The sequence below is a fragment of the Vombatus ursinus genome, unplaced genomic scaffold (genome assembly GCF_900497805.2).
Source record: "Vombatus ursinus unplaced genomic scaffold, bare-nosed wombat genome assembly UNPS02006874.1, whole genome shotgun sequence".
In the NCBI taxonomy this organism is placed as follows: Eukaryota; Metazoa; Chordata; class Mammalia; order Diprotodontia; family Vombatidae; genus Vombatus; species Vombatus ursinus.
The window spans coordinates 10,234,273-10,248,213 of record NW_020946652.1 but is presented as its reverse complement, the minus strand read 5'-3'; the positions used below and the strand labels follow the sequence as shown (position 1 = coordinate 10,248,213).

General features: G+C 51.5%; 1 protein-coding gene across 6 annotated transcripts in view; it reads right to left on the bottom strand.

Annotated features, from left to right (window-relative positions):
* PPP1R9A (protein phosphatase 1 regulatory subunit 9A) overlaps nt 1-13,941 on the bottom strand; it is a 100,049-nt gene that overhangs the window by 80,788 nt on the left and 5,320 nt on the right. The gene's annotated exons all lie outside the window — the stretch shown is intronic.

Here is a 13,941-nt window from a genome sequence, read left to right as displayed (position 1 = left end):
CAGGGTGCCCACTGTAATGAGAGGCACGGCCTCCGGGGTGCCCACTGAAATGAGAGGCACGGCCTCCGGGGTGCCCACTGTAATGGGGGCACGGCCTCCGGGGTGCCCACAGTGATGGGGATGTAGCCACTGGGGTATTAATGGTGATGAGGACACAGCCTTTGAGGTGCCCACTGTAATGGGGGGCACGGCCTCTGAGGTGCCCACTGTAATGCGGGCACAGCCTCTGGGGTGCCCATGATGATGGGGAGTCATGGCCTCTGGGGTGCCCACTGTAATAGGAGGCACGGCTTCTGGGGTGCCCACTGTAATAGGAGGCATGGCCTCCGGGGTGCCCACTGTAATGGGGGGCACGGCTTCTGGGGTGCCCACTGTAATAGGAGGCATGGCCTCCGGGGTGCCCACTGTAATGGGGGGCACGGCCTCTGGGATATTAACGGTGATGGGGGTGTGGTCTCTGGGGTGCCCACTGTGATAGGGGTATAGCCTCTGGGGTATTAATGACGATGAGGACATGGCCCCTGGAGTGCCCACAGTGATGGGGGTGCAGCCTCTGGGGTGCCCACTGTGACAGGGGCACAGCCTCTACTTCCAGGGAACAGATCGAATCGTCCATTCACCACCACCTCTGAGCTGAGAGGGGTCTCAGGGTCCCTAAGCTACCTACACCTAGGAACCGCTTAAAAAGCCTCAGCTTTTGCTTGAAGAGCTCCAGTGATGGGGGCAGCCTGCTCCACACTGGGACAGCTCTCTCATTGGAAACTGTTCTTGACATTGAGCCTCAGTCTGCCTTTCTTAGCGGCCACCCAGTCTTAGCTCTGCTTTCTTGTTTTTATCATTCATTCATTTCAGTTGTGTACGACTCTTCATGACCCCATCCAAGGGTTTTTTGACAAAGATCCTGGAGTAGTTTGCCATGCCCTTCTTCTAGCTCATTTTACAGATGAGGAAACTGAGACAAACAGGGTGAAGTGACTTGCTCAGGGTCACACATCTAGGAAGTGTCTGCAGCCGTATTTGAACTAAGAAGATGGGTCTTCCTGACTCCAAGCCTGGCGCTCTGTGCACCATGGTGCCCCCAAGCTGCCCCTGGGACTGAGGAGAAGAAGCCAATTTCAAATGGTCTTCAGAATACTCAAGCTCAGCTCCTGGGTGCCCAGATGTCCCTGGTCTGGTCGCTCCAGGCAAGCACAAACTCCAGGCCCGTCATCCTGGTTCCCCACGTCCTTCCTACAAGCTGGTGGTCTGCTCCAAACAAAGGAAAGAAGATGATGACCTCCCTGCGTCTGGTCATCGCAGCCCCACGCTACGTGGACTTCTGCCTAGCCCCCAGGACGTGAGAGCGCCTCCTGGGTACATCATCCATCCTTATTAATTACACCAAACCATCCGTGGTCACGGCCTCCAGCTTGGCCCCCCCGGGACCGAATGAAAAGCCTGCCCGTGAGGCCCTGTGACCGCGGGGCTCCGTCGCCTGAATGCCCCTCCCCAGGCTTCCACTTCAGGCCCCCAAAGGGAGGCACTGAATACAGCTGCTGGATGCATCTGTGTGAGTTAGCCTGGAGATGAGAAAAGTCCAGCAGCCGAAGAGCTACTGCGTCCGGCTGTCCTTCCAAGGGGTGAGCCCGATTCTGCTTGGCCCCCATAGACAGGACGGGCCGCCGAGGCTGGATCACAAGGAAAGATGGGAGCCTGGGTCTTTAAGCAGAGGCCTCGTGGCCCCTTCCTTATCTGGGGCATGAGATGATGGATAGAGATGACGGCCCCAGAGGCCCCTTCCCACCAACACTCCCCATTCTGGAGCCGATGGCCACGTCCCAAGCTGTGCTCCTTTTCTTTGCATCACAATTGGCCCCCTTTGTAACATTCTTGGGGACTCCCCCCCCACTTCCCCAGCTGGCTTCTCTCTCCTCCTCAGCCCTTCCTAAGCCAGGCCCTGAGCATCCTCCCAAGTCTTTCCTCTAGTTCTCGGGAACCAGCCATGATGCTGCGTTTGGCCTCGGCCACAGCTGGCCGCGGTCAGAGCGAGGTGCAGAATTTGCCTCTGTTACGGCTTCTTCCCCTAACCTTCCACAGAGGCAAGGCTCACACACACCAGTCAGCTGCTTTCCTCTGCACCGAGAGGTCACCCAAGATGTTGGGGAAATCTGTGCCCCATCTCCGTCCCAGGTGTCCTCCCAACACCCTGAGAGCTCAGCAGCTGCTCACTTCTGGCTGGTCTCTTTCCTATTCCATTATCTCTGTCCTCATGTTCCCAGTGGACCACAAGGCTGCTGCAAAGGTCACTGAGAAACCAACAGACAGAAATGTCCTGAGAACAGGGAGGCCAGAACAGATGCTAATCATGCCCAGTCAGGACACGACCTCTCAACATCTTAAGTTGAAAAGCATTTATGAAACACCTGCTCTGTGCCAGGCACTGTGCTAAGCATGGAAGATATGAAGAATGGCAGAGATTCATTCAAAAGGGCTCAAATTCCAATGGCACAGACAACATGCAAATAACTACAAACACAGAAGATCCAGCACAAATGGGAGCCAGTCTGAGCAGACAGGCATGGTGGGCACCGCCAGGGGAGCCAGGAGGTGACGAGGAGGAAGGAGGGTAGCGCTGGGCAGGGGAAAGGTCGAAGGAAAAGGCCAGGAAGGGAGGGCTCCCCAGACACAGGCATCTGCTACTTCTCCATAAATCATTTTAAATAAGCCTTGCCCCCAGCTTCTCAGGGAGGCAATTAGCAGGGGAACGGGTTAGTTATTCCAGACCCATCACCCTCCGAAAAAGGCATAAACTGAAACCTTCTGGAGGGCGGCGGGGGACGCAGGGACGGCAAAGAATGGAGGCTGGGGGTGGATGGAGGGATGGGGCAGGGTGGGTGATGGAAGGGGGAACAGATGGATGGGGGGGATGGAGAGATAGATGGGGGATGGATGGACGGCAAAGAATGGAGGCTGGGGGTGGACGAAGGGATGGGGGCAGGGTGGGTGATAGATGAACAGATGGATGGAGGATGGAGGGACAGATGGGGGATGGATGGACGGCAAAAGACGGAGGCTGGGGGTGGATGGAGGGGCAGGGGCAGGGGCAGGGTGATGGTTAGGGTGATGGGGAGGACGGATGGACAGCAAAGGATGGGGGCTGGAGGGTGGACAGAGGGACGAGGGCAGGGTAAGCGATGGATGCGGAACAGATGGATGGACATGGGATGGAGGGATAGATGTGGGGATGGATGGATGGCAAAGGATGGGGGAGTGGGAGTGGACAAAGGGATGGGTGCAGGGTCGGCGATGGATGTACAGATGTGGGGATAGAGGGAGGGATGGGGGTGGAGTGAAGGGACAGCTGGACAGACAAACCAGGGAACGGCACGTCACCAAGGAAGCACTGAGCAAGCTCTTCTCAGATCAGTTCTGACCCATCAGCTAGGGAACTTGGGTTCTCCCCATCCAGCCTGATTTGTCCAGAGAGACCCAAGCCCCTGACCACACCAGTCGCCATTTTCCAGGACTTCCACAATCTTTCTCCCCTTCTTAGCCCAGCCTAGATCTTACACATTTGCTGATGCCTCTGCTAATTTTCCCACTGAGACAGATGCTCCACTCCAGGCCCTAAGACCCCTGGGGAGCATCCTGCCCAGCCACTCTGCCCGGCCCCAGACTTGGGCAGCATATCGAGCTGATTTGAGCCAGTTTCCTCCAAGGATTCTAAGGTCCAGTGATGCCAGGGCATGAAAAGCCCCTGACTTAGCCCCTCCCCCCGTCTGCTCTCCAGGTACTGTCCTCCTCTTCATGAGCTGCCCCCTGGATTTGGGGATCTGTCCACGCTGAGTCAAGCAGCCCACAGTGTCCAGGCCCTCCATGCAGGAAGGCTCCTAAGCTATCCATCTACTGCCCAGGGCTAAAACTACACAGTGCACACTGAGCCACGGGCAGAGAAACGCCTGCTCCAGCTGGGCCCTGGCAGCCAGGCCCCAAGCTCCGCCTGGTCTCCCCAGCACGGGGCCGGAGCCTGCTCTTTGCCTCTCAATCAGGGCTTTTGCCTCTAGTTTAGGCCCGGGTCCCTCTGGCAGCAGGCTGGTAAGATGGAGCCCTTCTGAGGACCGAGGTTTTAAACACAGAAACTGCACAGGATGAACAAGAAAGCCAATTCCATGGAAATAGAGATGGAATTGTTTCCCCACCAAAGTTCATCACTTGTCCCCGAGCTCTGGGGCCAAGAATCTTGCCTCATGATCTCCTTAGCTTCCAGGAGTAAAATGATCAGCTCCAACCCAGGCCAGAGCCCCAAGGGCAGCCCCTTCCGAGCCCCCCCTCCCTACTGAGGGTCTCCCAATACAGATACGCACCCAACTCAGGGCTCGGGATCACCCCACCATGCTCCTTTTCACTCCCACCGCTGCCATCCTTGGCACCTCCCACTGCGACTAGTCCAGCCTGGGTCTGGGAGCTGCAGCAACGACCTTGGCTCAGGTAGGAATTAGGTCGCCTCAGTCTGCAAGCACTAAGAGCCAATGACATTCACCAGATGTGTGACTGGGGACAAGGTGCTCAATCTCTCTGGACCACACCTGTAAAATGGGCACATTAATATTTGGCCTAAAAGCACTGGAGAAATGGGAGGATCTGGCCAGAAAGGTCAGAACTGAGACTCCAGCTAGATGAAATAGGGAAGGAAGAGGCTCTCTTGTCACTGAACCGGCCACTGAATTGCATGGGCTGGAACACAGCCTTTACTACCCAAGGGATGTTATCCAGACTTCCACCTGATCTCCCATGCGGCCACAGTGAATGCCAGAAAATTAATTATATCCATTAGGAAACCGGATTAATTTATATTTAATTAATGCCTCTTAGATAAATATTGGTGAATGAGATTCTCTTAAAATGAATCCATCCATCGGCTAAAATCAAAGTCCAGTGTTTTCGGCCATAAGCAAAAACATTCCTGAGCTGATCTCCCGCCACACCTCTTACAAGTGACTTCTCACAGGAGTCCTCATGGACTCTCAAGGACCCTCCTGATCCAAGGGGCCCCTCAGCACCTCCCACAAAGGGAGTGAAGGGAGGCAGGCCCTGCCCCCTCTGCCCTTCCCCTCCCTTGGAGCCAGGGGTCCAATTAAGGGCCCCTCTACAGCATCGGAAAGGAGGAGGGGCTCACTGCCCTGGCCACCCCAGAAATCACCTTCTCAGAACAAATGGGGCAGGTCCAGGCCTTGCCCTCCTCAGAAGCCACAGCCCACCCTATGGGGCCACAGCCAGGGCATGCCTGAGGGTGGGTCAGGGAGAGGCTGGATCCCCAAGGCCTGGGTCCTCCCAGGTGACTCCCTCACCCTTCCCTGCACCATCACAGCCAAGGATACAGACAAAAGCCTCCAGAGCATCTAGGTGAGGCGGGGTAAGGCCATGAAACTAGGGGGGCGGGAGATGAGGGAGGAAGGAGGGGAAGGAGGGAAAGGGGGAGGAGGAGAGGGCAAAGAGGAGAAAGGGGAGGGGGAGGACAGGGAGGACTAAGGGGGGAAGAAGAGAAAGAAGGAGGACGGGGAAGGAAGGAGAGGGCAGGGAGGAGAGAGGGGAGGGGGAAGACTGGGGGGAGGAGGAAGGGACAAAGAGGGAGGAGGAGTGGGAGGAGCGGAAAAGAGAGGGGAGGAGGGAGGAGGGCGCTTTGGAGCAGGCCGTGCCGTGACAGCCTCAGACCTTACATAATATCCGAATTAACTCAATCCACTTTTTAATTCGACCAAAACCACAGACAACAAGAGCATTAGGACAGCCGCCCTCGGCGACACATGTGAACACCCCCCCACCCCCCCCCACCCCGGGCCAGAGCCTACTTCCCAGCTTCCAGATTAGCCTGCTCACATCAGGAGCCCAGGGACCAGGGAGAGGCACCAGGAACCAATTAGGAGACACCCGGGTGCCAATCCCAACTCAGACACTGGGCACATCACCTTTCTGAGCCTCAGCTTCCTCGTCTGCAAAATGGAGCTGACGATGCCTGTAAAGTGTGTGGCCACGCTCAATGCGCCCAGGAGACCCTGGTGCTGCCACCAACCCTTCGCTGGCCCTGCCAGCCCCTCCAGGAAAGCTTCTTGGCAAAAACCAGCCCAACCTCAGAGACCTCTGAGGGTCCCCCGAAGTCCTTGTCCAGTGAGGCCGGCACTTGTCAGGCTGTGGACAGGGCAGGTGTGGAGCCCCTGACGCCGGCTGGAAAGGAGGGGCTCTAGGCTGACAGTCCTAAAACCCTCTAGAACCCAAAGACAAATGCACCCCAGGCCCTGCTAGAGGGAATGGGGCAGCCACGCAAAACTGGACGGCTCAGGCCACCACCCAGGAACACCTCAGATACAGCCAAAGGCTCTCTTGTCTCCTCCAGAAGTCCCTACATGGGGGAGCCTGTACCCAAACCTCGTGATCTATGGGGAAAATGCTCCTGCCCTCCCGCAAGGGCATTGGGCCACACTCCCCCAGCACCGGAGCACATCCCAGCTGTTCCCTAGAGCCCATGATTCCCCCAACCCCCACTGATCTTGAGCACCAGCAAGGGCTGGCAGTGCTATGCCTGGAGGGCGTCACAGTGCCCAGAGCACTGGGCCTGGAGCCAGGAAGACCCAAGTTCAAATCTTGCCTCAGACACCGACTAGCTGGGTGACCCTGGGCAGGCCACTTCCCCTCTGCTTGCCTTGGTTTCCTCATCTATGGGGGGGGGGGTTCCCCCAAGTCCCACCTACAACCCAACATCCCTGTTCCTCTCTGTCCAAAAGCAGACACCTCCATATACGCTGGGTAGCCCTGGGCTCTCCCAGAAGAAGGGGAACTCTCTGAGAAAAGCTAAACAAAGATGTCTCCCAGGACCAGAGTCATGTGTGAGAGAGAGTGCCCACACTTCCACAACACACCCCTCCTCTCCGCATTCTGTTAAAGGCTTTCCCGAAACATCCCACCTGAGTGCCCTTGGTGAGATCCCCTGGAGAGATGGCAGAGGGTCAGGTGTCTACAGGGATCAGCAGAAGCCTAGAATGCTACCCCCAGATGCCAAGGACGACAGCTGCAGACAGCAGGAAGCAATCTGAAAGATGTCAAGGAGAGAAGGCACCAGATGGCCACATCAATGCAAGGCCTGAGGTCTGACTGCAGCAATCCTGGGGGGAAGGACCCAGGCACTCAAGGACACCATCCACAACACGGCAGAGAGCTGAAAGAGCTGCATTCCACAGTCATTTCTTGCGATGTCCCCTGTCAAAGAAGCATAAGCCCCCAGCATCGACCAGGAAGGCCAGCGCTTCCTGTCCTCAACCTTCTCCCTCTTCTTTTTTTTTTTTAATTAATTTATTTTTAGTTTTCAACATTCACTTCCATACACTTTTGAGTTTTAAATTTTTCTCCCCCTCCCTCCCCAAGATGGCACGCAGTCTGCTATAGGCTCTACATATACACTCCTATTAATCACATTTTCATATTAGTGATGTTGGAAGGAAGAATTAGAACTAATAGGAGGAACCACAAGAAAGAAGAAACAAAACAAAAGGAAAAAAAATAGCAAATAGTATGCTTCGATCTGCACTCAAACTCCACGGTTCTTTCTTTGGATGTGGACAGCATTTTCCATCATGAGGCCTTTGGAGATGTCTTAGATTCTTGCATTGATGTTACTGTGTACAACGTTCTCCTGGTTCTGCTCACTTCACTCAGCATCAGTCCATACAAGTCTTTCCAGGTTTTTCTGAAGTCAGCCTGTTCATCATTTCTTGTAGCACAATAGTATTCCATTACATTCATATACCACAACTTGTTCAGCCATTCCCCAATGGATGGGCATCCCCTCAATTTCCAATTCTTGGCCACCACAGAAAGAACTGCTATGAATATTTTTGTACATGTGGGTCCTTTTCCCATTTGTATGATCTCTTTGGGATACGGCCCTAGAAGTGGTATTGCTGGGTCAAAGGACATGCACATTTTTATAACCCTTTGGGCATAGTTCCAAATTACTCTCCAAAATGGTTGGATCAGTTCACAATTCCACCAACAATGCATTAGTGTTCCATTTTTCCCACATCCTCTCCGACATTTATCATTGTCCTGTTTTCTTATGTTGGTCAATCTGATAGGTGTGATGTGGTACCTCAGAGTTGTTTTGATTTGCAGTTCTCTAATCAATAGTGATTTAGAGCTTTTTTTCATCTGACTATACATGGCTTTAATTTCTTCATCTGAAAACTGTCTGTTCATCTCCTTTGATCATTTATCAATTGGTGAATGACTTGTATTCTTATAAATTTGACTTAGTTGTCTATATATTTTGGAAATGAGGCCCTTATCAGAGACACAGGTTATAAAAATTCTTTTCCAGTTTTCTGCTTCTCTCCTAATGTTGGTTGCATTGGCTTTGTTTGTGCCAAAACTTTTCAATTTAATGTAATCAAAATTCTCCATTTTGCATTTCACAATGTTCTCTATCTTCTGTTTGGTCATAAATTCTTCTGTTCTCCATAAATCTGACAGGTGAACTATTCCTTGCTCCCCCAGTTTGCTTATAGTATCAGCCTTTATATCTAAATCATGAACCCATTTTGACTCTATTTTGGTATATGGTGTAAGATTTTGAAAGCTATGCCTAGCTTCTGCCATACTCTTTTCCAGTTTTCCCGGCAGTTTTTGTCAAATAGTGAGTTCTTATCCCAGAAGCTGGGGTCTTTGGGTTTATCAAATAGTAGTTTACTATAGCCACTGACCACTGTGTCTTGCATACCTAACCTATTCCACTGATCCACCACTCTATTTCTTAGCCAGTACCAAGCAGTTTTGATGATTGCTGCTTTATAATACAACTTAAGATCTGGAACGGCTAGGCCACCTTTCCCTGCATTTCTTTTCATTAGTTCCCTTGATATTCTGGACCTTTTGTTCTTCCAAATGAATTTTGTTATTATTTTTCCTAGCTCTATAAAATAATTTTTTGGTAGTTTGGTATGGCACTGAATAAGTAAAGTAGCTTAGATAGAATTGTCCTTTTTATTATATTAGCTCAGCCTACCCATGAGCAACTGATGTTTTTCTAATTATTTAGATCTGACTTTATTTGTGTGAAAAGTGTTTTGTAATTGTGTTCACATTGTTCCTGAGTTTGTTTCAGGAGGTAGACTCTTAAATATTTTATAATGTCTATAGTAACTTTAAATGGAATTTCCCTTTCTATCCCTTGCTGTTGGGCTTTGCTGGTAATATATAGAAATACCGATGATTTATGTGGGTTTATTTTATACCCTGCCACTTTGCTGAAGTTGTTTATTATTTCAAGTAGTTTTTTACTTGGTTCTCTAGGATTCTCTAAGTATATCATCATGTCATGTGCAAAGAGTGATAGCTTTGTTTCTTCTTTGCCTATTCTAATACCTTCAACTTCTTTTTCTTCTCTTATTGCTAAAGCTAACGTTTCTAGTACCATACTGAACAACAGTGGCGATAATGGATATCCTTGTTTCACCCCTGACCTTACTGGAAATGCTTCTAGCTTGTCCCCATTACATATGATGCTTGCTGAAGGTTTTAGGTAGATGCTACTTATCGTTTTAAGGAAGACTCCATTTATTCCTATGCTCTGTAGTGTTTTTAATGGGAATGGGTGTTGTATTTTGTCAAAAGCTTTTTCTGCATCTATTGAGATGATCGTGTGGTTTGTTGGTTTTGTTGTTGATAAGATCAATTATGCTGATAGTTTTCCTGATATTGAGCCAGCCCTGCCTTCCTGGTATAAATCCTACCTGGTCACAGTGTATTATTCTTGTGATAAGTGGCTGTAATCTATTTGCTAACATTTTATTTAAATTTTTTGTATCTATATTCATTAGGGAAATTGGTCTATAATTTTCTTTCTCTGTTTTGACTCTTCCTGGCTTAGGTATCAGCACCATATATGTATCATAAAAAGAATTTGGTAAGACTCCTTCTTTGCCTATTTTCCCAAATAGTCTATATAGTATTGGAATTAATTGTTCTTTAAATGTTTGATAGAATTCACTTGTAAATCGATCTGGCCCTGGAGATTTTTTCCTAGGGAGTTCACTGATAGCTTGTTCAATTTCTTTTCTCTGAGATGGGGTTATTTAAGTATTTTACTTCCTCTTCTGTTAATCTGGGCAATTTATGTTTTTGTAAATATTCATCCATTTCACTAAGATTGTCAAATTTATTGGCATACAGTTGGGCAAAATAGTCTCTAATTACTGTTTGGATTTTCTCTTCATTGGTGCTAGATTCACCCTTTTCATTCTTGATCCTGGTAATTTGGTTCTTCTCCCGTTCCACGTTCTCTGCTTTGGCCTCCCCAGCTCCCACCTTCCTGCCACACTGATTTCCAATGACTCCCCCCAGCTGGCCTCGGCACTGCTCCCACACAGCACAAGCTTTCCTCTGCCTAGGGATTCCTAGAGGGGAGAGAGAGTGAGGGAAGGAAGGAGGGAGATAAAAAGATGAGGATAGGAACAGAGACAGAAAGAAGGAGGAAGAGAGAGAGAGAGGAGGGAGACACCAGCATTTAGCTCAGCGGCTGGAACACTGAAGCTGTTTCATACATGCCTGCTGACTGATAAATCTCTGTGGAGATCATCTCTGAGCCAGGAGAACTGATGAGGTCACGAGGAGAGAGCCGTGGAGAGACAGAGACAGAGACAGAGCCAGGACAAATGTAAGCTAAATTTGAGCAATATTTCCAAAATCAGACACCCAGTTAAAAAGCTGGTGCTCCTAAAACTTGTTGGTATCTCACTCCACTGAACCTGCCTTGAATTCATGTGTGTGTCCTCACAACCAGAATACTCAGAACCCCGAGGAAGATGCAGAAGAGGCCATGGGTCACTCTGCATCTCTCTCAGTTCTTTTCCCCAAACAAGTTTCCAAATTCAGAACAATGCCCACCAACAGGGAACATCTCCTGTTCTCGCCCATCATGCCTGCATCATCATCGAAGCCCCAAGACCCCAGTAAACCTCTCCTATTCACACCCATCATCATCGAAGCCCCAAGACCCCAGTAAACCTCTCCTTTTCACACCCATCATCATCGAAGCCGCCAGACCCCAGTAAACCTCTCCTATTCACACCCGTCATCATCAAAGCCCCAAGACCCCAGTAAACATCTCCTGTTCACATCCATCACATAGAAGCCCCAGACCCCAGTGAACGTCTCCTATTCTCAGCTATTACACCCGCATCCTCGAAACATCTCCAGTCCTTGCCCATCCTGCCCACACCCGACACCAGATCGCAGAAGATGCACCTCTTCCAGATGGAGCAAACATCCCTGGGTTTTCAAAGCATCTCCATTCAGAACCTGACCAAACACATTTGTTCTCTGCAGAACTCTGATGAGCTAACCTACAAGACCTCTTCAGAAGATGAGAAAGTATTTGTGTTTGCAGAAAAACATTCTCAGCTGCCTCATCATGGGTGATCACGCCTTTTCTAGTGGGGATTCACGAAGGACACCCCACTGCACCCCTTTGGTGAAATGGCTGGCAGCCTCAGCATTCCACAACAAAGTATAAACAGCTTAGGGTCACACAGACGAACCCCACGGCCCTCCTGCCCCCAGGCTCGGACGCCAGACCCTCCACTTGAGCACAGGGCCCCCTTTCCTGCTAAGCTGTGTGTTCTCCGAGACCAGGGGCCCAAGCCCAGGACCTTCCAAGCAGGGAGAACAGACCGCAGCATCAACAAGGAGGGAAGCAGGGGAGACTCTTGGAGGCCTCTGAGGTGATATTAATGTTGGGGGCTCACCAGGCAGCCAATGGTTATAGCTGATCCCCAAAGCTATTTTACTTGGCTGTTCACTGGACAGCACTCTGCCCCTGGGGGACTACTAGGAAACTGAGGGAAAGAAAGACCAGCTGGCTTGCAGAAATGGGACAGGACTAGGGGGGAGGGAAGAGGAATAACAGTAATAACAGCTAACATTGACAGAGTTTTTAGTGTTTACAAAGAACTTCCTCTTCACCACAGTGATAACCCCCATTTTATGGATTAGCAAACTGAGATGCAGAGGGGCATGAAATGGTTTATCAAGATATGGCCAGGCTCTTCCCAGCCAGTCTCTCTTGGCAGGTGACAGTACAAGAGTAAATATGGCAGCAGGCTCAGGGGACCCCCCCAGGGTACCTCAAGAATGTTGGGATGGGGGGGCAGCTAAGTGGCGCAATGGATAGAGCACTGGCTCTGGATTCAGGAGGACCTGAGATCAAGTCTGGACTCAGACACATAACACTTACTAGCTGCGTGACCCTGGGCAAGTCACTTAACCCCATTGCCTAACCCCCCCCCCAAAAAAAAATAGGAATGTTGAAATGCCTGGAAACCCTACTGGCTCCTGCCCAGACAGACCCACCTCACAAAGCCTTAGGTCGCAGAACTGAGGAGCCTGATCAAGGCTGGTGGCCCAGAGGTTTCCATGCTATGCCTAATGTGTGTGCACGCATGCGTGCCCCCCCACCCCCTCCAGGAGACCACAATGCTCCCCAAGGATTTGTCACTGTTGGAAAAGGAAACCTCAAACCTGCAGATTCTCGTTTCACGCACAGACCCTCTGAAAGGCACTGAAGCCAAAGTTAGGTGTTGGGACCCCAGGGCAGAAGGGAGGAATGTTAGAAATGCCAAAGGAACTTCAGGGGCATCGAGGCTAGGCACACCCCTCTGGGGCCCCCATTCCACACTGGCATAGCCTGAATCCCCCATGGCTCACAGTCCTGCCTCCATGCCGAGCACAGCACAGTCAGTGGACCAGCAAGCACCCTGGAAAGGGCCTCTCTGTGCCCGCCCAGGACTGCACCAGGTGCTGGAGGAACAGAGACAAAAGCTGGACAATCTCTGTCCAACTCATCCCTCGTCCCCAGGCTCGTCGTCTCTGAGACCTCCCTCACAGACCCTCCAATCAAGCCTCCCTGTCCCCCTCCAGGGCTTGGCCTGTGGCATCAGAGGCGTCGGGGGAAGCTGAGCTCATATCCAGCCTCAGACACTTCCCAGCTGGGTGCCCCTGGACCCATCCATGAACCTCTCTCATCCTCAGCTGTAAGGTGAAGCCGACACGAGCCCCTCCCCACAGGACTGTCGGGAGGTGACCAAGGGGCCCCATGTGGGGTCCCCAGAGACGGTCCTGCAGGGGACCAGGGGGCAGAACAGCGTGACGAGGATAAGGGAGAGAAGTCTGCCGTGGCTGGACGTCTCCGAAGCGCTTCTACAAACAATCTCATTTAGTCTCATGAAAATCCCCTGCAGAGGACCATTTTACAGAGAAGAACTGTGAGGCTCAGAGCTTGCAAGGTTCAGAGGTGGGAGAGATCCAGAACGTGCAGACGCCAGACTCCCATCGGCAGCAACTGTCAGTGGGAGACGAGCCAAGTCGTGAGGGTTAGCGGCTCCCTGCTGAGCGGGCAGGCCTGCCGTCTGCCCGGCTCACACCTCCAGGCCAGATGTGACCAGACCCGCCACCTGATCACTACAACCAGCTCCTGGGCATCCCCATGGGCCCAAGGCTCCAAAGTCCCAGGCCAGGGGCAGAGTCTGGCCCTGCTGGGGAACGAGGCAAAGGCAGGTCTGAGAAGGTCAGTGGGAGTTCTGGGCTGAGGAGCCCCGAAGGGCCATTGGCCAGGCCTGGCGTGCTGCTCCCCAGAACCAGGAAAAGGAACTTGCTGAGACTCTGGCGAATCTGAGAGAGCAAAAGGTCTCTAATCTGGAGAGGAAGAAGAGGGAGAAGACCGAGTGTGAATGAGTGCGTGTGTGAGTGTGTGCACATGTGCACAGCATGTGTGTGAATGTGTGTGAATATGTGCTTGAATGGTATATATGGCGAGCGTATGTACGGGTGTACGTGTGTGAGCGTGTATCGGTCTGTGTGTGAATATGTGTACGTGGTGAGTGTGTGTATGTGTGAGTGTGTATCAATGTGTGTATGTAA